Source organism: Doryrhamphus excisus, chromosome 8, assembly GCF_030265055.1.
Source record: "Doryrhamphus excisus isolate RoL2022-K1 chromosome 8, RoL_Dexc_1.0, whole genome shotgun sequence".
Classification (NCBI taxonomy): domain Eukaryota; kingdom Metazoa; phylum Chordata; class Actinopteri; order Syngnathiformes; family Syngnathidae; genus Doryrhamphus; species Doryrhamphus excisus.
In genome coordinates, this window is record NC_080473.1 from 5797665 (window position 1) to 5810459 (window position 12795).

Below are 12795 nucleotides of genomic sequence, written 5' to 3' on the forward strand. Positions count from 1 at the left end.
CAAAGACAGAAAAACGATGCAGTGTGTAGTTAAAGACGCCTCACAGGTCATCACCTGGCAGCTGCACTAAATAGTAGCCATCAAACACCAGTGTCAGTATCAACAGTGAAGCGGTGACTTCAGGATGCTGGACTTCATAGCAGGACTGCCAAGAAAAAGCCATATCTCAGACTGGCCAAAAACATTTCCAAACGATCCCAAACTTTTTGAGCGGTAGTGTATATTTCATTGTTTATATTGATATTTACGTAATTCCTTGTATTGCTATTATTCGACTGAGCAGCCAAGAAAAAAGGCAGAACAATCTCAGCACACTTTATTAATCCTTCGGAATGTCTAACTTGACTTCCAAGACTCACACGCTTTTCTGTGGTATTTGAGGAATACAATTTTTTCTGACAATTTTTGTGAAAATTGAAAGAAAAACAGAAAAAAAAGTACAATCCTTGCAGCTGCAGAGGCAGACCAGTGATGTATCCTGAATAATGCGATTGTCTTAAAGGGAGCAAAAGGGAGCAAACCTGAGTGACATGTTTTGTTTGTTGCTTTTTGCAGTCACGGCTTAAACAGACGTTTTGCCAAGGTTACCACGGGGAACAAATAAAAGGCTCGACTGTCAAAGTGGATCTGCAATAAGAAGCCATCTGCAGAGAATACACACACACACACACACAATTACTGCCAAGTGACTGACACCACACAGATACATCTTCAATTGCATTTAGATCAGTGCTTACCAGCACCCCTCGAGCTTAATGTTCATTTGTCCACAGATACATTAAACCCTTCACTTGGCTCCAGACTGTACATGATAATGGGAATCACGGACTCCATTACTCCCCCATTTGTAGATAGAGGGTTCACGGTTTCTGTCCTTATCGCCATCTAATACACGATAAACTGGTAGCACCGAGTAATGATGACAAACGACCTGAGGGCAATAATAAAAAGAGGGACACAATGAGTGCCCATTAGCTGTCATGTGATGCATCTTCCACTAGGAGAGGAAATATTTTGACAAGAAAGTATCCTAGTTCAAGGGCAGCAGCCCTAAACTGACTTCCCTTTTCTGGCATCTGAGACATACAGTGGCCTCCAGAAGTGTTGGAACAGTGAGGTCAATTCCTTTATTGTCGCACGAGACTGAAAACATTTGGCTTTGGCATCAAAAGATGAATGAGACCAGCTTTTATTTCCAGGTATTTACATGCACAGCTTACAAGAATGCACCATTTGCTCGAAAGCACCCATTTTTCATTTGAGTCAAAGTATTCAAACATGTGACTGACGGGTGTGTTTATGTTTATGTTGCCAAGGGGTGTCTTATTACATTTCTTATTCAATCAATAAAAAGCACTGAATGTCTACGCTCAGTTTCAGATTGCATTGGATAGGTTTTGCCTCTGTTGCCTGCATTTAGATGTGGAAAAGTGAAAATGAAAGCTTTATTTTTTTTTGCGAATCTGAGAAATGGAAAATCAATAAGAACCATTGCACAAACGTTGGTCATATCCAGCACAACTATTTGAATTGTTTTGAAGAACAAGGAAACTACTACTTTACTCATTACAGACGATTTGCCAAAAAGTACCATGATGAGCCATCAAAATCAGTCCGTACAACTTTGGCCTCAGAATTTCATTTCATATCCAACCCAAATGTTTGCAGTCTACAGCCCAAATTGATCTCACTGTTTCAGTATGTCTGAAGAACACTGTAATTCTCCCAACTTGTTGTTGGGTTTATAGTAGGGATGAGTCAGATACTCATTGTGCCTCATTCACATTGCCATTTGGCAAGTTATAAAAAGCTCCACTTTATTTGGTTTTCTTAAGCTCGCCGCTATTTTGGTTTGTAACTAAAGTTACTTGGTAAACTTGTAACATATGCAGTGCATTTGACAAGACAATTCTGTGCAGTCTTGTGTTACATCAGTCAGGGGTAGAATGATCACTGTTTTCCTTGAAATGTGTTATTGTCTTAGTCCATGAAGTCAACATAAAACAGGTGATCGACTACCGCATTGACTGGCCACAACATTAGGTACACCTGCGCAGTAGCTGCATCAAACATCAAACTGTATGGCTATGGTCAAGTATTACACCCCTCTCAATATGTTGCAGTATGCAGTTTTCAGACTTCAATTAATGTACTGATGTAAGCCCCACCCATTTCCAGTTAAACAACGCCTGCTTTCAGTTTATACCCCGCCCACTCCGAGTACAGATACGGATACAGATTTAAATAGGTGAACAGATACAGATAGTGGTGTACTCGCTGATCCCTCGTTTATATGTAGTGGACCCCCATAATGTTGGAGAACAGTACTAAGGGAGAAGACTGAAGTCATGAGTGAAAGTAACTTCCAACAGAGACAAGGCGATGTGCCAAAAAATCTCAATAATCCAAACCAAAAATCAAACAAATGTGCCTTTTCGGACACTTTCTACCATTCTGTTGCTTTGAAAGCAACTGTAGGTGTTCCACAAGTATTACATCACACCAGATGCTGGGTTCTTTGAGCAAGGCAAGGTGGATAAATCCCGTCTCTACGCGTCCTTATTGCAACAATTTTGTGGAATTGCTCAGCTAAAGAGGCTTAATAACCTCTCCCGTTATGTTGAAATTGTTGCTGGCTAGCAAGTATTGTACCACACCAGATGCTGGGTGCTGTGTGACCCCCACACACAAATAAATCCTGGCTCTACTGTTCGGTCTTTGATGCTCCAATGTTGTGGCATCTACAGTATGTGTGAAAGGGGCAACTTATAGACCGTTAGTCTTGCTAATTGAAGAAAATGCATTTCAGTGACGACCCTGTGTGAAAGGCACCAATGGATGAATAAATTTACCAATTTTGTAGCAAATCTGTGTGAATAGGGCTACTATTGACTCGCGAAACACAGGAATGACCCTGAATCTTTTGAGCAAGTCATTCGAAGTTAGTAAATCACAATCTCTTCAAAGCTTGAAGCCAGTAATTCCCCCGCACAATAAATCAGCTCCCTTTGTATTGAATACTTATCAGTCATAATTTCTCCCTGACTTCCTCCCCACCGGCAATCACATCCAAAGTGAAAACGTCTCAGTTCAATATTATATTCGTATCACGCAGAGGTGTTGAACTTTAGTTTCACAGAGAAAATCATCCAACCGTGGCAGTGGGACGTATACTCCTGACCAAAATTACTCCTGACAAGATGAAAAACTGCAAGTACCGTATTTTCCTGGACTATAAGTTGCACTTTTTTTCATAGGTTGGCTGTTCCTGCGACTTATACTCCAGAGCGACTTATAAATGAAAAAAACACTGGACACCTTTTTTGTTCATGTTTATTTTTTGTGTTGCTGAATAAGCATTGTGTTAGCATATCTTACATCTATTCAGCCTGTTCTCTATTCTTTTATTGTTAGAACTTGCCTTCCAAGTGGACGTAATGTCTGTTTTGGTCAAGAAGTTTGTAAAATAAATTACCCGCAAAAAATGCGACTTATACTCCAGTGTGACTTATGTATGTTTTTTTCTACCTAATTATGCATTTTTGGCCTTGTGCGACTTATACTCCGGAGCGACTTATAGTCCAGAAAATACGGTATTTACATTTTGCAGTGTTGGCTCTTAAGGGTAAAACTAGACTACACACCAAGGTTTCTTCTTGTGAGAGCTATTTTTACAAAATTTAAATACCCAAGAGCTACTATTTTCATTGCCAAACAAAGCCCATATGCTAGTTTTACCAGGATACGAACAAATAGAAATATCAATTTTGAAAAAAAGGACTTAGTCGTGAATAGTCTCAACATCCAAAAACGTTTTGAGTTTCTTGATGCCAGTGTTTCCAGCAGTCCAGTGAAGATGATGCTGAGGATGTTGCTCCAGGTGGTAAAGGCGGCTTAATGGGGGGCTGATGTCCATTTTTGTAAACTTGTATTGCCAGCAATCCCCAAATGTTCTCCATTGGATTAAAATAGGGAGGGTTTTCTTCTGGTCGTTACCACACAGACAAGTACATTTACTCCCATCAAAAATTTTGGGTCATACTGATGATTTTTCTATTTTCCAGTATGTCTTCGCTATCAGTATGTCTATCGCTAATCATTTTCAAGCTTAAGCTATTGAAATAGTAACATCAAAACTGAAAAAAACTGTGGCGCATAAAACGTTAGGATCCAAAACTGTAAAATGGAAATTCTTGGAATTTTTCATCTGGTCTTAAAATCTGGATCGGGAGTGAATGATACCGGCATGTTTATGTCAAGCAGCCTCTTGGATAAACTCAGCAGATGTCAACTCTTAGTTCGCCAAGGTTAGCAGCTTCACCAAGTGTCCCTGATGTACGTCAGCCCGTGAATTCCGGTAAAAGCGCTCCTTTCACTCCGTTTCTGCGGCATCCAAATCTTAGGCTGTTTGAAAGTGAGTGTTTACCTGCCACTTGTAATCGGAAAGGGATAATATGCTCGCTCCCCGAAAAAAATACAGAGGACAAACTTCATTCCTGAACGTGTAAATAGTTAGTGCCATGCTGGGGTCCTTGTTAGGGATAACTGATGAGGCAAATCAAAGTGAGAGCGACAGCGTGCAAACTAAAGTGACCTCTGCGGTGAAGCACTCACATACAATTACCCAGAACAATCATTCAAAGAACAAATGGAAGCTCTAAACATTGCACGATAAACCATATTCATCCAAATCCTGGCCGGTAAATGAAGGCGGTAAAAACGCTCATCACCAGATTGACCGGTCTAATGATGAATGAAACAATAGAGTAGAAACAACCTTCACGATAATCGTCATCTGTCACTATTAGATTGCAATAATGACACAACATTGTGTTTGCCTCTCAGACCAGCGCTCATTAAATAAAGATATTACATCTGTTTGCACTGGATGGTGTATGTCACCTTTCCTGAAGGGATTCTACCCTTACTTTGTGTTCTTGTCAAAACAAATGGAAAAAAACAGTAAAACTGTGAATCTTAAGCCTTTTATTATAATCACTCATTTGTCCCTTCCAGAGAAATGCTGTAAAAATAAATAAGTCATGGCTCTTTTATTGTGGTTAATTGGCTGCAGATCTGACCACGATAAGTGAATTTCCACCAAGTAGGATTTTTGAGGCACTTCATTAAATGAAATTGGCTTTTTAAACTAATAATAGACCATATTCACCCACAAAACAGCAATCCATTATTAATTCATTTATTTTTGAAATAAAAAAATAATTGAGGCTGTGATGTTGGAAGTGCAATATAGCGAGGGACAACTGATGAGTTGGTTCCCCCAGCATTGTTCAAGCAAGAATAAAAACACTCACACCCCTGCCAACCTTTAGGAAATGATAGTGGAATCATAGTAGAAATTATAATTATAGAATACTCCCCCTGACAGCACCCCGGGGGGCCTGCCCCGCTATTTGAGAAGCACTGACATACAGTACATTTAGGAACAAATATGATGCGTTATTGTGATGTCTGAATGTCTCTAATATCGAATGGATTAGCTTTGACTACTTTAATAGCACATTCAACCTTCAAATGTATTCAAAGTGGAAAAAAAATGGAATTATGATACACGTAGAAAAGATTACACAGGACAGCTCATACATGGAACAAAGGCGATACAGCAAATAAGCATAAGTTAACTGAAATGACCCCAATAAGTCAAGCACTTTGTGGAGCTGTGACTGATTAACTAAAGGGAGCTGGCCTACAGGGATCATTAATAAAAGTCAGCTGTTGGGACGACTGGCTACGCTTTATCACTGCTAACACGACCAGTGGTGAAGCGACAATTGATCATACTGTTGAGGAGAAATTGTTTAAAAAAAAAAATCTGGTAATGGAAAAAGATTATTTTAATGCAGCACAGACTTAAAATGGATGAATCCATTTAAAGATGAAACCTCACGGCCACCAACCTTGACATTGTGCTTCCACCAACCAGGAAAAACTCTTATCATACTACTGTTGATGATACTATGAGAATAAACAAAAGGCAGAGCAATATTTTTTAGTCTGTACTTGGAGTTCAATGCAATTTCCGATGCTTGCGTGAAACTTTTTCAAATGAAAAGTCAGCCAATTTTCCGAGAGTTGCCACTAAATTGGATAGCAACGGGAAGAAGAAGAATTCCTGCCAACACAACATCATTAGCTCAGTTGGTGACTCTGCTTCATTGTTCGCCAGTTTCTTAAAATGATCATCATAACTCTTTTGTTTTGCAAAACTCTGAGACCTGAGGCCTTTTTGAGCAAGTTTCTGGGTCACTGGCGGTTATGTGACATGAAGAAAAGCTACGACTCGCTGAGAGAAAAGTTGTTTTGGCGCCACCTGTGGGCTGGTGTGTATAAATGGCTAGACCCCGACTATCACACAAATCAGTCTTTTTCCAGACTATTTTTCAAGGAGGGATAAAAACAGTTTTGTATTGGCGCTTTCGTGGCCTGTGGCACAAGTACAAATATTAGTTAATGTTGCTGACATAAAGTTGTTTTCTTCAAGTACATATAGCTTACGTACGTGTGGTGGTTCCCCTTGCATCCTTTTGTTTTTCAGTATTTGGTCATTGGTGAAAAATTTTGGACACCCCTGCCCTAAGGTCTCAATTACATGAGGACCTTTAAGGTATTTGGAAAGACCTAAATGGACTAAATCCATAGAGATGTACAATATGCTTCAGACAAGAGAGTAGTTGTTACCTCTGTGTGTGGAGTCAACAACAGAAAACCTCAAAAGAGCTTTGACTCTAAAGAGGCGTATTGCAAGCAGGGGTCACTTTATCGGAACCTGAAGCAGCACCTGCACAGACAATTGAAAAGACTACAGAACGCACGCTGCTGACCCCCACCCTACAAAAAGAGAACCCAAACAAAACACAATTAAAATGAAGCGTCACCAAAGCCCAGATATGAGAAGCACCAAATGCCAAGGGTCGCTTTGTGTTGGGGATGGAGGACAGATAGCGTCCACACTGCTGCAGATTCTTTTTCTGCCTTGTGGAATTTTCACCTCGATTATAAATAGTGAGTACAAATATAAGTAAATACATGTGGATTTACGCCGTATATGTATAAGAGAGGACAGACAGAATGAGGACTAATAGAGGATCATACTTTCCAGATAGATGAGGTATTGTAGAGATGGATGGATGGTAAATGCCTGAAGTTCTGTCGCAGAGCTCCACTGCCCCCCTATTGTCCGATGCAATGGGTGGGTTGGGTTTGTACAGTCCCCCCCGTCTCTCACTGAATCTTTTGTAACAGAACACTTTGTACGGTCCCTCGCCCTAACACTAACATTGGCAACCATTGCTGCCCTAACCCTATGACAGGCTAAAAGTCAACACTGGACCCCTAACATCACTTCCTGATTCGGTTAATGTTCGTTTTGGTTAAAGTCTGACCTTCTATAATGAATTAATAACACTGATCAAGGTTCCACTGTACAATAATTCATACTGTTCAAACTGTTACTGCTTGCCTGCATCCTTGTACGAAACTTTCAAGAAATATTTTTGTACTATTTATTTGAATTTGAATGAATAAAGTAGGCTGCACGGCGTTTGAGTGGTTAGCACGCAGGCCTCACAGCTAGGAGACCGAGTTCAATCCCACACTCGGCCATCTCTGTGTGGAGTTTGCATGTTCTCCCCTTGCATGCGTGGGTTTTCTCATTTCTCGTTAATTGGCGACTCCAAATTGTCCATAGGTATGAATGTGAGTGTGAATGGTTGTTTGTCTATATGTGCCCTGTGATTGGCTGGCCACCAGTCTAGGGTGTGCCCCGCTTCTCGCCCGAAGACAGCTGGGATAGGCTCCAGCACCCGCTGCAAGCCTCGTAAGGATAAACGGTAGAAAATTAATTTCATTATTGGAGCACAATGTTCTAGCAGTTTGTACTTTTGTATGCCTTTTTGCACGCAGAGCAAGAAGGATGTAATGCTTCTAGCATTCACTTGTTGCCGCCCTGCAAGTAGCCGTCGGGAACCCGATGCATACGGTCCCTTTAAAAGCGATGTATGTTACGAACCGTGATTGTAGCGTATATTTGTCCTCTCTCTCTCACGTTTATGTCCCACGGTTCTTAGTTTCGGTCCATAGACCTACATTTCCGGAGATGCAAGGTGTGTCCCAAAGATTTACTAATGTTCTTTGTGTCTAGTATCCCTCCCAAGATGTATTTTTATGCTAGCATTCATCTTCTGTACACTGATTTGTTCATACAGTATTATTGTTTCCAGGTCTCATATGCTTCAAGAGTTATTCCTGTATTAGATGTCATCCATTTACTGTATGTTCCCTAGATTTATTCCAATGTTTCCACATACAGTATGTCCCAATGCCCCTTCCATCCCAGATTTAGATCTCCCACTGCATTACCAAGGTTATATATATCTTTCTAGGGTAACATTCGCTTATATTCCGAGTGTCCACTGGTTTGAGCTACGTTCCCACTATTTCTGCCTCTATCAGATTGATTCTTCGGTACGGTTTGATGGTACCCAGCGCTCTCCACATCTTTCTCATGCTCAGATGCCCCCCCGACATCTATGTAGGTTTCACTGTATGTGCTCTGCTTTCCAGATTGGTTTCTCTTACCTGGCTTCTCAGCCGCCCATCTCTCTCAGGGTCCTATTATCTCAAGGTAAAGTTGTCTCCCATATTGCTATCTTTGATATGGATAAATCCAAAGGCATTTGGTGCTTTTTGCGGTTAAATGATAAGCTTGGCGTGTGTTTGTATTCAGATATTAGACAAGCTACCGTTGTAGTTTCACGACTAGGTTTCATTGGACCTGCCCTAGTTTAGATGCACACATACCGACCTGAATATAATGTGGTCTTGTTGACCTAGAAAACAGTCAACCAAAAAAAAAATTCATCATCTTATTATGCAGAGTCTAGTGATTCATGTGGGCAGAGCTTTTCTTCCAGTGACTCACACACACCGGTGGCCATCACTGTTCATTTCCATTTCACTGATGTATTTATGTATTTTAGTAGTTTAGCAGTTAAAGAAGGACACTTATGTAATTCAATGAGTTGCTTTCAATTCGGGTTTAAATCTAGCAGCTCAGAATGAAGCATTTTCAATCAAATAAGATTAATTGTAAAGATTAATTGTAGTATGCAAACACCACACACAGGCCTCTAATAATGTTAAAAAATAGGTTTTCTATTCTCTAACTGTGAAAATATTCAATTTCTAAATAAGGAATCTAACTTTGTGGAAATGTACTTATCCCAGTTGGGTGTGGAACCAGTAAACCTTGGAAAAAACAAGGAATAACTTTCATATATAAAACCAAAAATGAGGGAAAAATAGACAAAAGACAAATATTTTTGTACTATTTATTTGAATTTGAATGAATAAAGTAGGCTGCACGGCGTTTGAGTGGTTAGCACGCAGGCCTCACAGCTAGGAGACCGAGTTCAATCCCACACTCGGCCATCTCTGTGTGGAGTTTGCATGTTCTCCCCTTGCATGCGTGGGTTTTCTCATTTCTCGTTAATTGGCGACTCCAAATTGTCCATAGGTATGAATGTGAGTGTGAATGGTTGTTTGTCTATATGTGCCCTGTGATTGGCTGGCCACCAGTCTAGGGTGTGCCCCGCTTCTCGCCCGAAGACAGCTGGGATAGGCTCCAGCACCCGCTGCAAGCCTCGTAAGGATAAACGGTAGAAAATTAATTTCATTATTGGAGCACAATGTTCTAGCAGTTTGTACTTTTGTATGCCTTTTTGCACGCAGAGCAAGAAGGATGTAATGCTTCTAGCATTCACTTGTTGCCGCCCTGCAAGTAGCCGTCGGGAACCCGATGCATACGGTCCCTTTAAAAGCGATGTATGTTACGAACCGTGATTGTAGCGTATATTTGTCCTCTCTCTCTCACGTTTATGTCCCACGGTTCTTAGTTTCGGTCCATAGACCTACATTTCCGGAGATGCAAGGTGTGTCCCAAAGATTTACTAATGTTCTTTGTGTCTAGTATCCCTCCCAAGATGTATTTTTATGCTAGCATTCATCTTCTGTACACTGATTTGTTCATACAGTATTATTGTTTCCAGGTCTCATATGCTTCAAGAGTTATTCCTGTATTAGATGTCATCCATTTACTGTATGTTCCCTAGATTTATTCCAATGTTTCCACATACAGTATGTCCCAATGCCCCTTCCATCCCAGATTTAGATCTCCCACTGCATTACCAAGGTTATATATATCTTTCTAGGGTAACATTCGCTTATATTCCGAGTGTCCACTGGTTTGAGCTACGTTCCCACTATTTCTGCCTCTATCAGATTGATTCTTCGGTACGGTTTGATGGTACCCAGCGCTCTCCACATCTTTCTCATGCTCAGATGCCCCCCCGACATCTATGTAGGTTTCACTGTATGTGCTCTGCTTTCCAGATTGGTTTCTCTTACCTGGCTTCTCAGCCGCCCATCTCTCTCAGGGTCCTATTATCTCAAGGTAAAGTTGTCTCCCATATTGCTATCTTTGATATGGATAAATCCAAAGGCATTTGGTGCTTTTTGCGGTTAAATGATAAGCTTGGCGTGTGTTTGTATTCAGATATTAGACAAGCTACCGTTGTAGTTTCACGACTAGGTTTCATTGGACCTGCCCTAGTTTAGATGCACACATACCGACCTGAATATAATGTGGTCTTGTTGACCTAGAAAACAGTCAACCAAAAAAAAAATTCATCATCTTATTATGCAGAGTCTAGTGATTCATGTGGGCAGAGCTTTTCTTCCAGTGACTCACACACACCGGTGGCCATCACTGTTCATTTCCATTTCACTGATGTATTTATGTATTTTAGTAGTTTAGCAGTTAAAGAAGGACACTTATGTAATTCAATGAGTTGCTTTCAATTCGGGTTTAAATCTAGCAGCTCAGAATGAAGCATTTTCAATCAAATAAGATTAATTGTAAAGATTAATTGTAGTATGCAAACACCACACACAGGCCTCTAATAATGTTAAAAAATAGGTTTTCTATTCTCTAACTGTGAAAATATTCAATTTCTAAATAAGGAATCTAACTTTGTGGAAATGTACTTATCCCAGTTGGGTGTGGAACCAGTAAACCTTGGAAAAAACAAGGAATAACTTTCATATATAAAACCAAAAATGAGGGAAAAATAGACAAAAGTGTTTATTATCAAAAAAGATTTATCCATCTTTCGATGTCGCTTGTCCTCATTAGGGTCACGGGGAGGGGGGGGGTATGCTGGAGCCTATCCCAGCTGACTATGGGTGAGAGGCAGGGTACACCTTGGGCTGATCGCCAGCCAATCGCGGGTTTTTGGCTTCACATATGTGTAAATATTAATATTTCATTCTTTGGTATGTGGCACTCTGTGGAAAAAGTTTGGACAACCCTGCTCTAACTGCATTTGCATAAGTGTATTGGCGCCGTGGAGAAAACACGAGGTGTGTTTCTTACTTTAAACCAACTCTCCTCTCCCCTCCCTACCAGAGTTTCACGGACTCGCGTACGCTCACCCAGCATCTACATCTCACCTGCCTCCGAACTCGTGTTGGTCGGTTCATCTGGAACGGGTGACTCAAGTGAATTGAGTACCGGGGTTGAGTGAGTGAGTTACTCCTAAGACCTTGAGTCTTTAAAAGGAATGGCATTTACTTACGTACATCCCTTGAATAATGAATATTTTGAGCTTCCATGTAGCATCATCACACTGATAAAAACAGTTTTGTACAACGCTGTTAGACTGTGGCATATTACAGCCAAACACATTACAAAATGACATGCCCGAATTATGCATCATAATAATGAGATAATGTCTTTCTGTGAGAAAACACACATTTTGTACACGATGCCAATTTATTGAGCTGTAGGAGCCATTACCATTTTCAGATAACATGGAGGACCACTTCTGTGTTCTCTCTGTGTGGCAGCATCAACCAGTATCAACCAGTACTTTGGTACACTTTGGAGACAATCCGGTGCAGAATCAGATTTAAAAAAACAAGATCTGTGTTTTTCAACCTGGAATATGCAACAAAACATGACAAATAAAGTACATAAATACATAATAGATGACAAAAACAGAACGTAAGCATAAAGAAGAACTCCATATGACGCCCAATTTGATTGGGCCCACAACGTGAGCAGCGATACTAAAGGGAAGCTGACCTTTATCTAACATGATTTCTTTTCTCTTAACCTTTCAACTCCATTCAATTGAAAATATTGATCGCAAGCCGGTCTGCCTTTTCACTGCCTTCGTGTTTATTGTGCAATGTCGTTTGCCACTTATATGCTGACAGGACCCGTCTGCCTTTTTCCTCGACTCTTACGGTGTACGTTGGTCTCCTAGCGTCGGCTGTGGGTTGTGCGGCCATTCGGTGCCCTGTCAAGCACTGCCAGCCTCGCCATTGGCCTCTTGCAGATGATTAATTACGATGTCATGTACGTGCACTGTGATCTCAGCACCTGGGGGGAGGGGGGGACAGCACCAAGGGTCGGTAATGAATGCCAGCCAGGGATTAAATGGAGTGGCTGAAAGAATAGATTACTCAATTTGTTTCAATATAATCCACCTGAAAGAAAGAATATATTATACATGCAATGAAGGCGCTTGCCAAGTGGAAGTTCAAAGGAGACCCCACTTCCTGCTCTGAGGGTTACAAGGACTACCGTAATCCCTCATTTATGTAGTTTTTATTTATTTTTTGGTACTTGATAAGTTTAGGATTCCTTTATAATTTGAATATTTTCATAGTAATACAAAGAAAAACAGTTTATTATTTTCTAAATCAGTTTTT

The 12795-nt window shown here is 40.6% G+C and overlaps 1 protein-coding gene across 2 annotated transcripts in view; it reads left to right on the forward strand.

Annotated features, from left to right (window-relative positions):
* The window catches only part of ttc12 (tetratricopeptide repeat domain 12), a 38739-nt gene extending 26353 nt beyond the window's left edge, over nt 1–12386 (forward strand). Inside the window, exons 22-24 of one of the 2 annotated variants that reach the window (XR_009131411.1) lie at nt 8584–8644; nt 11486–11599; nt 12298–12386. The gene's annotated coding sequence lies outside the window, so the exon portion shown is untranslated. Of the gene's footprint in view, nt 1–555; nt 3761–8583; nt 8645–11485; nt 11600–12297 lie in introns of those variants that run through there. The other variant, XM_058079978.1, reaches the window with a different exon arrangement.
* The last annotated feature ends 409 nt before the right edge of the window (nt 12387–12795 follow it).